Source organism: Astatotilapia calliptera, chromosome 2 (genome assembly GCF_900246225.1).
Source record: "Astatotilapia calliptera chromosome 2, fAstCal1.2, whole genome shotgun sequence".
Taxonomy (NCBI): domain Eukaryota; kingdom Metazoa; phylum Chordata; class Actinopteri; order Cichliformes; family Cichlidae; genus Astatotilapia; species Astatotilapia calliptera.
The window spans coordinates 37,935,382-37,952,350 of record NC_039303.1 but is presented as its reverse complement, the minus strand read 5'-3'; the positions used below and the strand labels follow the sequence as shown (position 1 = coordinate 37,952,350).

The window sequence follows — 16,969 nt, the reverse complement described above, 5'->3', positions numbered from 1 at the left end:
TTACAGATTACATGCCCCAAACAGTATTTTGTAATGTATTCCATTATGTTACTCAATGAGAGTAACGTAACAGAAAACTTTGGATTACTTAATATATTATAATTCTTTTTACAACTACATGAATGTACTATGGCTGTGTGATTTATTACTATTACTGAAGGATACTCGCCATACCAATACCAACTAGATTTTTAAATCTTAATATAAAATGAGTAAGAGTAGGGTGGCCATTAGGTAAGGCTGGACTTTTTGCAGTGATCCCGTATAGAAAACTATTCCGCGCGTATATAAAACAGGTCTGCAGCTCTGAACCGTAGTAAAGGGACCTCTGGCTAATACGTCTGGTTCATTTTGGGCTCGTAGCTGAAAACTAGCTTTACTTTGTTGTCTGGGTCAACTCTGCTAGCAAGAGACAGAGAGAGGCTTTGAAAGGCTGCAGTCGAGTCTTAATAGCTTAGTTACAACTGGGCTACACTGACCATGAGGCTACATTCTTTAGGGCTGTGCCTGTAACACTCTGCCTATTGCCTTCATATTGAATAAGTTTTTGAACAATCACTTTTAAAAATATTTCTTCAGGTCATTATGCGGGCCGGAAGTAGAGGTGACATGAGACACAGACATTAGAGCCTCTTGATGAGTGTTTTGTTTGGTTTCCACGACGTGGAATTACCAAAAATAGAGAGGACATAGCCTAACATATGAAACAGGAAAATACCGCCATGTAATCCATTTATTTCAACAGAGTAACTGTATTCTGAATACCACCTTTTTAAATGGTAACTGTAGCGGAATACAGTTACTCATTTTGTGTATTTTAAATACGTAACGGTGGTACGTGTATTGTGTTACTCCCCAACACTGGTGATGTCTGTCACTGTTTCTGTGCATCCGCAAGGCAAACAGTTGGTTTTAATCTGTAAATTCACCACTAGATGGCACTAAATCTCAATCACTGCTCATTTATTGAGGTTGCTTCAAATACTTTAATGTGTAATTTATTTATTTTTTCTCACGTTTACCCATTTACCAAAAAACAACAAGAACTTTGTTTCATATTGTTCTTCATCCATTTCTACTGCTTCTTTTATTTGACAGAAAAAAAGAAGAGTGAGGAGGATGGAGCTGAACAGGCCAGGAAGAAAAACACGATCAACTCTAAAAACAGTGGGATGCCAGTGGTGGAAGAACAAAGCAAACCACTCATGACAGGAAGAGAAGAAGATGATGATGTGGACAGCAGAGAAGACCAAAGACATGAAGATGACAGAGAAACCAAACAAGATGAGTTTGTTTTAGAAACAGAACAAATAAAGAACATAAACAGTCCACAAGAAAAGAGAATAAATCCATCTACTGTTAATGACAAAGAGTCTTTGATTAAGATGGAACACAAAACACAGGATATGACAGGAAGAGAAGAAAAGGATGATGTGAACAACAGTGGAAAGAAGAAGAGACAAAAGAAAATGGTCATGAAAAAAACCAAAAAGAAACTGAGCAAAGAAGTGGACACTGACAGTTCAGAAACAAAAACATCTGCTGTGACTAAAACTGAGCCTCAGTTTAAAATGAAACAAGAAACACATGAAGAACAGAGCAGGAGAGGAAGACATGAAACACATAATGTGGACACCAGAGAGCAGAGAAATAAAGATGGAGAAACACAACAAAATCAGCCTGTGACAGAAACAGTTCAAACAATGGACACTGACAGGCCACAAGAAAAGAGAATAAATCCATTAACTGTTAGTGACAAAGAGTCTTTGATTACAGTAGAAACACAAGACATGACAGGAAGAGAAGAAAAGGAAAAAGAGACACAACGAAATGATCATGATAAAAAACAAAAACAGGAAGAAACAGAGCAAAGAAGCAACACCGACAGTCCAGGAACAAAAACATCTGCTGTGACTGTGAATGAGCCTCAGTTTGAAATGAAACAAGAAACACATGAAGAACCACGGAGAGAAAAAGAGACACAACAAGAGCAGCTTGTAGAAAAAAGACAGATGGAGAGAAATGTGGACATAAAAGAGTCAGAAACTGAGAAAAAGAGAGCAGAGGAAAACAGTGGTGAAGTAAACAATCTTTATTCTGTGTTTATGGCACAGAAGGAGACACAGAGAGAGAAACTGGAGGCAGAACAACAGAGAGAGGAAAACCAGAAGAGGCTTCAACCAGAGACACGAAGGGAAAAAAAGAAAGATGAGGGAGAACTGAAAATAAGGAAAGACAATAAAAAACAATATCGCAAGGAAGAAAAAACAGAGAGGAAGAATCAAAGAACAAAAAATTGTCTACAAGAAAGACAGGAGGAGGAGCTGATGGAGGTCGACACCCAGAGCAGAAAACCACATGGGGTCTGCACACTGCCAGTCAAGGAAGAGAAAATGCAAGCAAGGAAGCATCAGAATTCCCAAAAGGTAAAAGAGTGTGTGAACAAACAAAATGATCAGTTTATGGACGTTGACAATTTTCCTCAGAGTCAATATGCTGCAACATCACAATCGTATGAACCCATGCAATGGACCAAAGATCAGCAGAAGCTGCCAGTTCAAACAGAACCACAAGAATGTCTGAAAGAAAAGGATGAAGATCTGATGGAGGCTGAAGAATATTCAGGACTTCAGTTTTCACCATTTACAGAAGAACATAAAGAGGAGCCCATGCTATTAGGAGAAGAAAAGTCCTTTAATTTTTCTTTTCATCTGAGCAGTGATCAGGAACCACGGAGAGAAAAAGAGAGACAACAAGAGCAGCTTGTAGAAAAAAGACAGATGGAGAGAAATGTGGACATGAAAGAGTCAGAAACGGAGAAAAAGAGAGCAGAGGAAAACAGTGGTGAAGTAAACAAAGTAAATTCTGTGTTTATGCCACAGAAGGAGACATGGAGAGAAAAACTGGAGGCAGAACAACAGAGAGAGGAAAACCAGAGGAGACTTCAATCAGAGACACGAAGGGAAAGAGAGAAAGATGAGGGAGAACTGAAAATAAGGAAAGATAATAAAAACCAACCAGAGGAACAGAGGGGTCAGACAGAAAGCATGATTTCATCAGTCCAAGTTCCACTGGATACACATCTGAAAATACAAGGACAAAACCACAAGAAACAACCAGAGGAAACATGTCAACAGAGCCCAGAACAAATCAGAGAGCAGCCAGAGAAACTGAGAGGAGCAGAGAGGAAAGAAGGAGCTCAGGGAAAGAAGCTGGAGGTTAATGAAGGGCTCAGATCTGAGGAAACAAAGAGGAAGGACAAGGAGAGAGAAAAACTACAACTCCCACATGAAGGAGAGCTGCAGGCGGAGCAACAAGTGAACGTAAATGAAAAACAGCAGCTGGAAGAATCTGTCAGTCTCACAGAGAGAGGAGTCTGTGTGGAAGAAAAACAGGAGGAGGAGCCGATGCAACGAACATGTGATTTTGATCAAAAGAATAACCAGAGTAGACATCGTCCAAATGCACTGAAACTGAATGAGGTCTGCACACTGCCAGTCAAGAAACAGAAAGTTGAGGAAGAAAGAAGAGCAAGCAAGCATCAGAATTTTAAAAAGCCAAAAAAGTATGTGAAAAAACAAAATGATGATCATATGAATGTTCATGATGCAGCTCACAGTCAATATGCTGCAACATCACAATCGTATGAACCCATTCAATGGACCAAAGATCAGCAGATGCTGCCAGTTCAAACAGAACCACAAGAATGTCTGAAAGAAAACGATGAAAACCAGCAGGATCAGATGGAGGTGGATTAACATTCAGGAACAAAAGAGCAGCTTGTTTTAGCTCAAACTCAAAACCTCTGCTGCAAAGAGAAAGTCAATTTGAAGGTTATGTGACTTGGAAATATTCAACTTTAAAATTAATTTATTTCATGTTGATATTTTTTTGAATATATATATCTGCTAATGCATCAAAACATAATTCTTCTGTTCATATCATATTCTTCAGTTCTGCATGTACTCTGTGATTTTCTCTCCACATTTTACCTTTAAAATCTATCTACTTCGCCTTGTTTGGTATCATTCTTTTCAGCACAACCTCACGTGTCTGAATTTACAGTTATGTTTTCATTTTGACATACTGTATTAACACAATTGATCTAAAATCAGACAAAAAACATATGAACTGAGTAGAAAAAGTTATATTTTTACTGTAACAGCAACAAACATGTTTAATGAATCATATTTCATAACTTTAAATGCAAATATAAATTGTCAATTTGCACAAGTTTTGCAAACAACAAAGTTATTTGCATCCATTTACCTTTTACCTTGATTTTGTAAATAACTATTTACAGAACAATCAGTTGTTCTGCATTCAATAAGATGCCACACAAATTATTTGTGCCACTCCAAAAACATAATTTCTGGCTTATGGGTATGTTTACTATATCATTTAAGATTCCATGTCACAAACTACGTGCCATGTCACAAAACAATGAAAATCCGACAAACTTCGCTACTAAAGAGGCGCGCTCATATCTGACAAGCCTCCGCGACACCCCCTATGCGTATTTCATGAAGTGCAGTCTGTGGCCGCCATACCACCGAACGAAACAAAATAGGCTGGCTCACTCATGGCTCAACGGCAGCAACCCCCCGCCGTTATTTAAATAAAATAAAATAAAGTTCGGGGGCACCTGCTGCCGTGTCGTTTAATTTGTTCGAATCACATTTAGCCAATAAAATGTGTGCTTTAGTTTCTGTGTGAATGGGGTGGTGGAGTCCTCATGGCCAGCGAGCTCCACTAAATGAACTAAATGAAATATGAGATGTGACAATATCGTTTATATCGATGTAGTCTATGTTACATTATAATTATACTCGTGGAGCCGCAAGTTTGCCTCTCTTTCGTCCACTTTTGTCTCTACGCTGTGTTACTCCGCCTCTCTCCTTCACTGAACACAACTCCCCCTCCCCCATCGCTTCACCTGCAGGCAACGACAAGATGGACACAGCAGCTATCAAAGAGGAGCTGGTCGGTAAAAAGAAAACATTTGAAGATTACTATTTTAGTGCTGTCAGCGTAAAGTTAATGCCATAACTGCATTAACGGGGCAAATCTCCGTTGACTAGTTACCGCGGATCACCCCGTGCGTGGGGCTGGGTGGCGTTAGTGAGCTAACCGGGCTAACGCGTTGACGCACGGCCTAAAATCCTTTCATCTCAAAAATCGACAGTCTGCCTTATGTATGAATTCTGGTTGTGCTTCCTGACCTCGAACCAATTTTATGTGGTACACAGCTTAAAAAAATATGTCAAAAAATGTTTTGGTACGACTTTGGTAAGCTATGAAGCTGCACTGCTTGATGGATTGTTGGAGCATTACGGCTACCGAGGAGCCTCGCAGAGTGATACTACTCTGCTTCAACGTAATATTACCATATTATGTGTGTAAGGACCATAAATGGCACCTGTAAGAGACACGGTTACAAAGAGGATTTCAAACTCCAGGCTGTCAGTTGCGCAGTAGAACTTGGAAACAGAGCAGCTGCAAACTCTGTCTTTGTTATTATGCTCAGCATCTTTTATTTTACATTTTGACTGCACAATTGTGAGCTTTTTGTTATGCACAAAACAACATTGTTTTGGTTTATTTATGGAGCACCATTAATAAATGCACTGATAATTTAAACAGATGCTTCAGGAGTTTTATCCCACTCATACTCTCAATCCAATGTTTGTCATTCTAAGTTGTAAAACCAATCACACAAAATTATCCTTGGCTTACATAATACATCCCAGTATACTGTTGGTGCATTCCATGTAGAATACAATTTGTTAATAATAAATTAAACATTTGATGTAATGTATGTTTTGTAAATTATTTGTTTTACTGTGTTTCACATGGCATTTTACAAGGCAGAATCAGCTCACTTTAGTGAGCCAAAAAAAAATTAGGACAGGAGAAAAAAATTCGTAAGTAATGTCAGGAAGCTGGTGTTAGGGGTGGGTTTTTATAATCGATTCATCAATTAAAATCGATTCTGGCTTGGATAACGTAAAATCAATTCATTAAAATCCTGAATCGATTTTTTAATATAAATTTATTTTGTCCGAAATGCCAGAATCTCTGGTGACATCTCACAAAATTTCAAGAACCACCAAACAGTAAATGAGAGCAGGTACAGGGATTCTGCACATAGACTTAAACACACAGCGCGACCCGCGGATCAGAATCAGTTAGATGTCGCCTTTCTCACAGTCGCGGCTGAAAGCCGACAGCTCGCTGATCCGGGTCCGCGCTTTGTGTTCACGCCCTTTACGTGCTGATTCTAAAGCTGTTAGTTTGATCTCTCTCCAATAGTGATGGGATATCCGGCTCTTTTTAGAGAACTGGCTCTTTCGGTTCAGCTCACTAAAAAGAGTCGGCTCTTTCGGCTCCGAACCGGCTCTTCAGGTTGTTTTGTTGCTTTAATTAATTTATTATTAACAATAATATAAAATTATGCACAAAAGGAATTACTAACGTAAAAAAAGTGGTTTTATTTAGATATTTTTATGTATAAATATATGTGGTGGCCCCTAGAGACAAAACACGTACAAACTCCAAAACACATTTCTAGCATGAACTGAACTTCCAAAGCAGAGCTACTAGATCACTTAAATTACGCAATTGAAAGCATATGTGTATTGTTTGTGTATTTATACACAGGCACTCATATATATTCAAATAATTTAAATAAAAAGTTCATTTACCTGTTACTACCAAACACCAAATCCGGTCGTTGGTACTTGCTGGCTTGTGTAGCCACAAGATAACAAAGGCTCAACACTGCGCCCAGCATCCTGGAGCACTTCTGTTGTCTTTTGTACGTGTTTTGAGTTTTTATGTGCTTCTGAGTTTTTACGTGCTTCGGAGTTTGTACGTGTTTTTACGTGTTTTGGAGTTTGTACGTGCTTCAGAGTTTGTACGTGATTTGAAGTTTGTATGTGCTTTGTCTCTAGGGGCCACCGTAAATATACTTTTATTTTTTCACTCCACATAAAATGTAATAAATAAATCATATAATACAAAAATCAACTATTCACATTTCAACTTTTAACTATTTAAATTTTCAGCTTTTTCCTTTTACAAATTTAAAGTGAAACAACACAAAACACTGCAAACCACAACACAATTAAATATAAATTAAAATATGAAAACAAAAAGAAGATGCATATTCTCTGTCATATGGACCTGCATGAATAAACTTTCTGAATCCTTTATCATCTGCAACCGAAAATAGTTGTGGATGATTACTATACCTTTCTAATGTGACGTTGTTGTCCCTGGCTCTCTTTCTCTCTCTCTCCCTCTGGCTCTGTTCCTGTGCTACTCAGTGTAACTACCGCCCCTCCCCCCTCTGCCCAGCGTAAAGCACAAGGCTCGCGTGCTGAGTGAAGCGGAAGAAAAGTGCAAGAGAGAGGGGGTGAGAGAAAGAAAGAAAAAAAAAACCACGTGACGGCTCGTGATAAGGAGCCGGCTCGCGTCGTTCACGTCAAAGAGTCGGCTCTAAGAGCCATTTCGTTCGCGAACGACCCATCACTACTCTCCAAACAATATTGACTGAACCAGCAGCAAAAGAAGATCCAAACGCTTCACATAAACATCGTCATGAATTCACTCTTTTACTGTTTTGCTTCCATTGCGATGCGCAGCTCTCCCTCTCTCCCTCCCCCCCCCCCCCCTCTCTCTCTCTCTCTCGAACAGTTTCGCTTTCTTCATTATTCGCTTGCTTGTTACACAAGTCTACTGTTGCTTACAGCGCTGTCGGCCGGTGTTTTTTTCCCTTTTACATTCTTCCGAAAAGAAAACCTCATTTCTGCTGTTCAATACTGAACAAATTGAAACTTTTTAAAATTATTCAAAATGCAAAATGCTTAGCCGTGTCTCTAATAAAACCGCTGTAACGTCAGAGGTAATGTTGATTAATTAATGGTTTTCTTTCGTTTTTGATGAATATTTTTATATTTTTATAAAATCCCAGGCCAGGAAAATCACCTACATGTTTTTCTGTGTTTTATCTTCAGCTACTTTAACCCAAAGGCATCTGCTGTGATGCTCACACCTTGGATAAAGTCTTGAGAGTGTCAGCTTCCTTTTTATAGATACAAAAATATGTAAATGTCCTGATCTGAATTATATCTCTGACTGTCAAAATTTCCCAGATTTAAATCGAATCAAATCGAATTAAATCGAATCGTGGATCGAATCGATTCGGGACCTTGTGAATCGGAATTGAATCGATTCTAGAAATCAGTGACGATACCCAGCCTTAGCTGGTGTTTTATTTTAAAACTAATTGCTATTTTTATTTTTAGAGAATTAAAAGCCAACTCCAGACCACTGCTTGTCCTGATTTATGAGGGACTGATGAGGAGTTGGTAAGGAGAGGAATCAGAACAGGAGTGCCCGCCCCCCGCCCCAAACACATTATCAGGTAATTTGAGATTAATTCAGGTTTCTTTTGAATTGTTGACACTGTCCTCTCCTCTCTTCTCATTATAGCTTTTGTATGCAGTGCCAGTTCTGCTCTTTTGTCTGTTCAAGCCAAGAAGTACTCTTAAGACATCACCAGCTACGACATAGAAGAGGATTTCATTTGCCCTGTGTTTACAGTGACTGCGTCTGTTCGTTTAGGACACGAGGGGCATTGAAGTCTCACCTCAGCAGATCACACAACAGGGCTAAGAAAAGGCAGGAGATCTCAACATTTTTTTGTGATTTTTGTGAATTTAAGGAAAACTGCTCACAGCATACATTTATTTCACATATTTTAATACACTCAGGTCGCATCAGAGCATCGGGCCGTATACTGTGAGACCCTGCATCGTGACCTATGAACTTCTAACCCCTGCGAGTCAACCGTACAGTTTGAACAGGAGCTGAATCGCGTGACTGAAAAAAATCGCAGTGTCTGCCCAGCATTAGCAAACTAATTCGCTTAGTAGAAATATATCTAGCTTATAATTAAAATTGCGGGGGGGGGGGGGGGGGTTGGGAAACAACAGCCAGTTTCTTAACAAAAGCATTCCTGCTCTGAACTGGAAGAAAAAACCCCGAGTAGAAGCTCACATCAAGAAAATAGCTCCTCAGTTCACAGTAGCATTGCTCTGCTAACATGCTAACAACACATTTGAGCTACTCACCCTTCCTGTGTTGAATCGTAAGCGTAGGCAAATCACTCAGGACTCGCTCACCCCCTCCCTCCTGTGCTGAATCATAGAGCGAGCGAACGAATCACTCACTCACCCACTCACCACCTCCCTCCTGGCTCACAGCTTCTTCTTCTTCTTGGTTGGCACCAATGTTAAGGCGCATTACCGCCCCTGGCTCACAGCTCAGTGGACATTTAGATGAGAAAATATATATTTAACACAGTTAAGGAAAATACTAATAAAATAAAAATAAACAAAATAAATGTTTATTAAGCAGTTTTGATAGGAAATTGCTTAATTTTAGAAATGTTTTTGCTCTTTTTTGCTCTATAAAATAGTTGTTTTTTTTTAGAATCATTCATCTTAGCAGTGGATTTACATGAAAGGAGAAACAAATTAAGTTTGAGTGAAAATGTAAATTTTTTGCACTCTCTGGTCAACTGACTCAGTGAATCAAATGACTCAAAAAACACGATTCACTTTGGTGAGTGACTCATTAAAACTCGATTCAGTAAAAAGAATCAAATTTACCATCACTACTTCCCATGCTCCTGTTAGTGATCCTCCATCTGGATGGATGATAACAACCTTCTGAACAATCTAGCAGGAGATGGCCCATATCTATGGGACTGATTTGTGCTAATAACGCCCATTGTATGGACTGATAACAGCCGAAGCGGGTGAATAAAGTCACCCAGTAGCTAGCTGTGCCATTACCCAGCATACACCACTCCCTCCATTAATGCAATAAACGATACAAAAGTAACAGCCTATAATTAATGTATCTGCTGTATCTGCTGTTTCTCAGGTAGTTGTTTACATTATATAATTTATTGTGTTCTGTATACGTCACTACCATGTGATTTTGGAAATATATAAATATACGGACAACAGGCTCTTCCGCGGCAATCTCTTGTGGTCAATAAGCAACGTTTAGGGAGCTCTATAGTATTCAATGAGAGGACCGTGCACGTCAATTCTCGACGCGAGGGGGGTACCCTGCGCGTCGATAAGTGAAGCAGAGGGAGCCTGACCATGCGTCACACGTTTGACGAGTTGGGAGTGAGAACGTGTTGGTTAGACCGTCCCATTTCACAAGCCTCTCACTTCAGGCCTTAGCAGTCTTTGAGTATGCGGCCCTTGTGGACCGTTAAGGCTGCAGACCGTGAACTGGATACAGCCACTGTGCAATTGCCAGTACTAAAATGGCCTCATGCCTCCTCCTACTCATGTGTCCCTAAAGGAAAGCAACCCAGAAAAAAAATCACTTGACCACACTATCCAAGCTAACCACTAGGAGATGCTAAAGTGCTAAATGTGCAGATAACATTACATGATCATTACTGGAGCAGTCTTCAGGTTCTCCATATAGTAACATGCCATTTTTGCTCCTCGTAAAAATGTTTTACTCCTGGATTAAAATATTTCTGTTGGATTTAATTCAGAGTCAGCTTTTAAAATAAGAACAGCGCATTTTTACATCAGGGGATAACAACGAGTGAAAAATTGATTTCAAAATATACTAACAGCTCTCCAAGTAAGACTTAAGCTTCATGCCTGGACGTTTTCATTTAACTGTAATCTCAACAAAACCGATTTGTTCTGGAACAAGTAAAACACTGAAATAAACAAGACATATTTTGCAAATATGTGATGTCTTGATAAATCAAGCAGATATTTGAAATTTACACATCTACAGTCTCACCTGAAAATATGTTTTGTGTTGCAGAAGCAGTAATATTTCAAACTTTACTCATAGTATTAGCCGCTATCCTCCACCAATGGTGCATTTGAGTTTTGGACGAAATGCAATCTGGGATAGTTGGTTGCACAGAAGTCACAGATCACCCACTTTGCTAGGAAATGTTTTGCAATGTTTCTAGGATTAACACTTTCTTGACACAATGTGCAACAGGCTTTTTTCCCCCTTTCCTTTGGTGGATGCCAAAAATGATGTGCAGATACGCCCGACTGTAAAAGTACAATGGATATTGGGCATGACACTTTAAAGAAAGAAGAAACTCTTGTTTTTATGATAATGCAGGAAAGCCAAAAAAAAGAAAAAAGTGTTAAAAGACCAGTATGACCCAGTTCATCACCTGCTATGTTGCCCTGCTGAATGCCAGTTACGAGTCTTCATACAAAATACTTTGCTTTTGTAATGTCCATCCCCAAGAGGTCTACTCTTACTTTGGGAAGAAAAACAGAATTAAAATAATGTTTTATCTTTAGTCATTATTTATTTATTACTGCAGAATGAAACATGTAGCATGTTTGTCCACATGGTCTCACTTTAACATTATAGAATGTATAGGACTAATAGGAAATCCAGTTCCTGTTTGCTGTTACAGTGAACCAGAAAACAAAAAAAGGCCTTCTAATACTGGAAGCTGATGACACAAAATCTGGTGGGTGCAGCAACTCTTTGCATCGGCTCAGCATCATTTACAGAGTAAGGGCACACAGGGATGGACGTTGAGCGGAACACTTTACATCATTCCATTTGCCTCCTGTGACCAGAAAAAACACAGGAGACAGTTAGAGCAACTGTAGACCTGAAACTGGCCAATTGCTTTCTTTGTTTTAAAGAAAAGTAATGCAAATGTAAAAAATGTTGATTTTAGTATTATTAATAAACAGATAATCGTAAAGTCTATAAACTCAACATAGTCAAGAGGTCCAGTTCATTATCTCTGTATAGTAGAAGTGAAACCTAGCGGCTACAGCCCCTAGGTTGGCATCCACTCATTTCAAACCTTTTACTTGTACTAATATATATGGAATTAACCTGCTGTTGTTATCAATATCATCTGAGTTTTAGCTTTACTTGATGTTTTGAAGTCTCTTAAGTGCTGTGGAATCTGAGAGACTGTGGAATGCACTAGTAAAGTCCCCTTTAGGATTTAAACAGCTAGTTATCATTTATGACTTGCCACATTAAAATGTTTATTCAGACAGCTCAGACATTTCAGTAAATAATGTTTTAGGGAATTACCTCCACCATGATTTATCTCTATACAAGCTCGTTACTTTCCCAATTGTCTGGTTGCCCTGGTTTCCATGCTGAAAATAAAAAATGACTGCCATCGCTCCAGAGCCAGAGATCATTCTAAAGATGAAATAAAACAGAGATTTAAAAGTTCAAAGTGTCCTTCTCTCATTAAGATCAGCTTTTATTTTGGATAAATTACCATCTGGCAATCAGTGCCTCCAATCCATGTTCGTGTGGCATTCAATGATGCAGCTCTTATCACCTTCTGAATGTTTTCATTATCTTCAGCATTGTTTACCGATGCGAGGTGTGCTTTCATGGCCTGACAGTTTTTCTACAGTGGAGATGAACAAAAAGACACACAGAAACTCAAAAGGAGATGGTTGCTGGAGAACAACGTGGCTACTTGAAATAAATATCTGGACCAAAGGGACTTATCTGCAATTTGGCAACTCAATCATAGATGTAATTTTTCACACTTTCAATCTGGTTGCATTTATTGGGAGCTCTTTAGCAAGTTCACTGGCAGTAAGCTATTTGTACACTACTAGCATGTCAAAGCTTAAAAAAAAGTCACAGTTACTCTGTAAGGAGTTTTTATTTGCAGAGGTGGAAGTAACAAAGTACATATACTAACATTATTTTTTATTATTATAACAAAAGATTAAGTTAGCTTTGCAGAAAAAAAATATTTAGTGGAAATGTTCTTCAAAGAGTTACTTTTTACCTTCTTACTTTGAGTACATTCAGAGCCTGTACTTTTTCACTTTTATTTGACTAAAGAAGTTGAATTAGTACTTTCTTTAGCTTTTTCAGAAAAAAGCACAGCAAACAAAGCTCTAGAGAACTCATAGCTAAGTGAAAGTAGAAGGCTCTGCCTCCATGTTAGTAATATGGACAAAATGGTGCTAAGAAGTTTTGAGATGTAACGTGTCTCTTTCTAGGTCTTGCGAGTAGAATGATTTTAAAATCAATTCTTGATTTAAAAGGGGACCAACGAAAATAAACTAATATGGGAGAAATGTGGTGTCTCTTTCTAGTTCATCTTAGTACTACTGCTGCAGTGTTTTGGATCAACTGAAGGTTTTTCAGGAATTTTCAGAATAGCCTCTTCTAAACCCAAGAAGTAAAAAAAATAAAAAATAAAATCATGGACTAGCTATTCAACATCACTCTGAGATGAGGGTGTTGCAGTGTGGTGGCACCTTCGTTTACAGGCTTGCTGCATTATATATTTATACCTTTTAAATTTGTTCAGTGATTCTATCATTTTAGCTAAACCATAGCATTGAGATATTTTAAAAATAGTAATATATTTCTCATTTCAGTCTTTGTTGCCGCTCTTCATTTATATTACTTTGAAACTATCGTCACATCTTAATGATCAAAGAGTTTTCTACAGACAAGAAGCTACCCCACAGCTCTACCTATCTGTAAAACCTTCTTACTGAATGCTATTGATGTGTTTTGTTCTTTAATAAAATTAATCATAATACATGTAACTGATTTTTAGAATTACCGTTTTAATGCCATTTTTAAAATACAACAGCAAATTCAAAAGTGTTAAATTTTTTGGTGTTAATGTCTCCTTGCAAAAGTAGAGTTAATTTTACTCTAAGCAGAGTCACATTATTTTAATGTAACTCTGAGGTGTAAAATGATAGTAGTTAAAATCGAGGTGTTAAAAATGAGTGTTTCTCTGTCAAATCTGGAGGTGTTAAAATGGAAACATTAACTCTTGACCTCATAACTCTGAACTCCTACAGGGGCTATGACACCAACAGAGTAAATTCACAGACTCCGCCCTCAGCACGGCTCCAATCGAAGCTGAAGTGAAGCCGTTTCAGAACATTTTGCTCTACATATTTGAGTTGTTTGCCATGCTTGGTAAGTCATTTTTTCAAAGATTGTTCAATTATTATTAGCTTTTACTTCTGTGGCCTCTTTGGAAGTTGAGACAAAGCTGTGTGAAAGGCATTAGCCATGTTGCTCGCTGATAGCATAACATTCTGTTTTAGCTAGCTGAAAGGTATTGTTTGCGGGCAAATACCACAGCCTTGAAAAAAAGCTTGCATGTGAATTTTCAGTCAAACGTTTGGTCAAATACACCTAAAACAATGTGTAGAATGTGAAACGTTGGTATAATGGTGCTACTTGAAGCCTGAAAACGATCGCCCATAAAAAAAACAAAAACGAGCAAACAGCAGTAGCAGACGTCCTGACTGGATTCTACGTTAGCATAGATCCCTCCAGAGTTTTGTGCACACGGTTTAGGTAAAAAATGAAAAAGGTTGAGGTTTTACATTTAGTTCAGTATTACCTGTTGCCTGTGTCCTTGTCTTTTGGGAAAAATACTTTACACAAGTAATGGCTCAAAGAGGATTCCTTTTTTTTTACTGTGCTGCAATTGTTTACTGGATTATTTGTGCCATTAATTAGTGTCAACTAATTTTTATTCAATCTCCACACAGGATATGCTTGTGAAGATGGAATATGGGGGAGAGCAGAAGTGCGTTGAAGTTCCACAAAGGGATGAATGAAGGACATGCATATTGGTATTGAAGAAATAAGTCATGAGAATGCTGTTATTTGCATTTACCATGTCAGACCTTTTGATAAACAAAATTCTAATGAAAGTGAGAACATGTATACTGTTACATCTTTCAGAAATGTTTTGAAATTGTGGTGCACAGTTCAGAATAAATGTTTTTCAAAAACCATTGCATCTTTTTAGTAAATGTTTATTTCCAAAAGAAATTTCTAGAAGTTCAGAACAGTAAAATTCCCGCTTTTTAGAATGAATGGAAGATAACTCTTACGTAGTTAAACTAAAATACTCTTTGAGAGTTAATATATAAAACTCTTAACACCAAGTGTTAAATTATCAACTCCAGACAGATTGGTGTTTAACACTAAATCAGAGTTAACGTACCAACTCTCCAAAAAGAGTTAAATTAACACTCTCTGGTGTGGCGACCCATATAGACACTTTAATAGTGTTGAAATCAAAATCCGGACAGTGTTAATTTGGACATGCTGGATTTGCTGTGTATGAAGTCCAGAGTATGTTACTGAAATTGTCATTAATACATCTTCAATCTTTGTTATATCACAATTTAAAGAGAGGGAAATGTAAAAATATGCAGAAGTAATTTCTACTTGAAATTACTCCTGCATATTTGTCAGATGGAATGATCTGACAAGCAAATTCTACAATAAATATGCCTGTTTAGAAAACAGTGTTCAGTGCAGAGCTGCGTTCATGAAAATACCAACATCAGAATATGACTCTATTTATCTTCGGGTAACTGGGGTAAGCAAACTAACTGTTGGCTTAATGTCCAAAGACTAAGCACAGTGTCAACATTTTTGAGTGAATCACAATCCTCTGTCTTACCTCAGCCTCAGCCCAGGTCATCTGTACTGAAACGTAATGGAAACAGCGACCTCCAAACTCACTCCAATTATCAGGGCAAGTTGCTGCAGATGGGTGAAAAATTAGTGAAAAACAAGCAGAGAATTGTGAGTAATTGTATGATATTGTGTCATCATGATAAGGCTCCCTCTTTGCTTTTCTCTGCATATTTACTTTGACTCTGTTCACATGAAGTGTTTTACTCTTTCAATTTTTTTTTTCCTGACGAGAGCACAGCCAATTTGTGAGGATTTAATCCTATGTCAAGAGTTTAGCACATTAGCTTAAACACCTGTACTCACCATCAGCTCTGGCCAGAGCAATTAAGGCACAAACAAGCAGAGACACAGTCAACATCTTTTTGAAGACGACGGAGACAAAGAATATGATCAGTGAGCTTAAAAAGAACAAATACAGAAAAATTATTAATGATCATGGAGTGAGTTAAAGTGTGAAGGAGAAAAGTGGGGCAAAGAGTCACAGTAAACCTGCAGAAGAAGGATTCACTCGGTGGCTCTCCTGTGTGAATCTGTTGGACCAGAGAAAAAAAGGATCTTATATACACTAACTTATCTCCATATCTGTGTTTAGATAAGTCTTCTCATCTGTGTATGACCCTTTTTTTTATCAGTTTATTGGTCAACAAATCAAAGGGGCAGCACATCCCACACTGTTGGTTTTTCAAAAGTAAGCATGTGAATCACAGAAAACTCAAGGTCTTCCTTCTATGTTTCCTCAATTCACATCTTGTTTAATCCCAAATTTGATAATGACACACAGAATATACTCAGAACCATAAACAATAAGAAATCATTATTTTTTAATTAGGGTTATAGATTATCTGCATATTTTAAGATGACTTGTGGAGGCTTACTGCAGATTCTTTTTGCTATATAAAACAATAGCGGTGGATGGAGCAGCTACAAAGTCTGCTTTTCTGACAGGGTTTGTTGATCAGGTGGTTTGAAGAAGGCCTCTCACTGGCTTTTTCTAAGTAAAGGTTTTAATAGTGATTACAGGAAAAAGTGCTGGTGTTTTGAAAGCAAGAAACACGTTTTCTTTCACTCAACCTGAGCTTGTTACCTCTTTGTGCTTCATGTTGTGTGGTAAACAGATTCCGACACCTCCAGTACTCGCTTTTATGTCGTCTAACACACTGGCAGACTGGCATTAACACAAAGCCGTTATACAACGCTTTGAAGCAAATAATTTGTGTTAAGAACTTTTTATATTTAAATTATTTGAATTACTCGATGAATCGTTGCAGCCCTACTCTATATCAACTTTAGGTCCTCTCACATGGAGCTTCGGAATTTGTCTACAATAGGGAATTCAGTTTATTGCTATGCACAGTAAGGAGGTAGAAAGCACAGTTTTCAACAAAACTATTTTACGCCTTCATTTAAATTTAAAATT

At 38.0% G+C, this 16,969-nt stretch overlaps 1 pseudogene; it reads right to left on the bottom strand.

Annotated features, from left to right (window-relative positions):
• Positions 1-11,361: 11,361 nt before the first annotated feature.
• Positions 11,362-16,121, bottom strand: LOC113029722 (ladderlectin-like; annotated as a pseudogene).
• Between the last annotated feature and the right edge of the window lie 848 nt (positions 16,122-16,969).